We start from the raw sequence: 1,539 nt of genomic DNA, 5'->3' as shown, positions 1-1,539 counted from the left end.
CCATCGTGCCGGCCCAATAATTGTTATTGTTATTGTTGTTGATGCTGACAGTGTTCTCTTTCTTGTCCTATTTCTTTGTGTACATGGTCACTTTTTTTTTTTTTTTTTTTTTTTTTGAGGCACAGTTTCACTCTGTCACCTAGGCTGGAGTGCAAAGGCGTGATCTTGGGTCACTGCAACCTCCACCTCCTGGGTTCAAGCCATTCTTGTGCCTTAGCCTCCCAAGTAGCTGGGACTACAGGTGTGCACCACCACACCTGGCTAATTTTTGTATTTTTAGTAGAGACCGGGTTTCTCCACGTTGGCCAGGCTGGTCTTGAACTCCTGACCTCAAGTAATCCACCTGCCTTGGCCTCCCAAAGTGCTGGGATTACACGTGTGAGCCACTGCGCCGGCCCTATTTCTTTGTGTGCGTGGTCACTTCGATCGTGTTAGATATTGTATTTCAAAACCTCTTTGGGGGCATTGTTTGAATCCTAGAATAGTGTCATCTTTATCTAGACTAGGCTAGAGAGTCAGAAAGTCTCACCAGACGCCTTGGGCACTAACAGTGGGGATCACCAGGTTTTGGGGCTTGAGATGATTTGGAGCTGGCTTCAGATCCATGAGGCCTGGTCTACTGTAATGCTACAGGGCAGCTCTTCAGAGTGCAAACTCGAAGTTAAGGGTGTTTACCAGGCATACCTTCCTCTAGAGGCCCCGGACTCGGACTTTTGTCCTTTTAGCCCTACAGGTAGTCAAAAGTGCAAAGAGCCTGTTGGCTACTTCTTGAATAATTGACAAAGCTCCCAAAGAGCTGAGTTAAACTTCTGGATTCCTGTTTTTCCTAAGTTCTAATAATTCTTCAGTAGTTAGTTAACTCTCTACTGTGGGATGTTTTCAGTATTTTTTCAGCTTTTTTAGTTGTTCTCACTAAGATTGTCACTTGTTCCACTGGGGGGATAAAAAGTAGAGGAAAAAATTAAAGTTCATGAAAAAGAAACAAAGAGAGGTCTCTATGAGCTCCTGGACATCCAGTGCGGGTGGCATGAACTCTGCATGCACCAAGCACCTGCCCTCCATTCCAGGAGCATAGGCTATTGACTGTGGCTAACATGGCCAGGCGTGGTGGCTCACACCTGTAATCCCGGCACTTTGGGAGGTTGAGGTGGGTGGATCACTGGAGGTCAGGAGTTTGAGACCAACATGGAGAAACTCCGTCCCTTTTTTTTTTTTTTTTTTTTTTTTTTTTTGAGACGGAGTCTCGCTCTGTAGCCCAGGCTGGAGTGCAGTGGCCAGATCTCAGCTCACTGCAAGCTCCGCCTCCCGGGTTCACGCCATTCTCCGGCCTCAGCCTCCCGAGTAGCTGGGACTACAGGCGCCCGCCACCTCACCCGGCTAGTTTTTTGTATTTCTTAGTAGAGACGGGGTTTCACCGTGTTAGCCAGGATGGTCTCGATCTCCTGACCTCGTGATCCACCCGTCTCGGCCTCCCAAAGTGCTGGGATTACAGGCTTGAGCCACCGCGCCCGGCCAACTCCGTCCCTATTAAAAATACAA

This window comes from Macaca fascicularis, chromosome 2 (assembly GCF_037993035.2).
Source record: "Macaca fascicularis isolate 582-1 chromosome 2, T2T-MFA8v1.1".
NCBI classification, from domain to species: domain Eukaryota; kingdom Metazoa; phylum Chordata; class Mammalia; order Primates; family Cercopithecidae; genus Macaca; species Macaca fascicularis.
The sequence above is the reverse complement of the archived record's forward strand: the minus strand, read 5'-3'. Positions refer to the sequence as shown.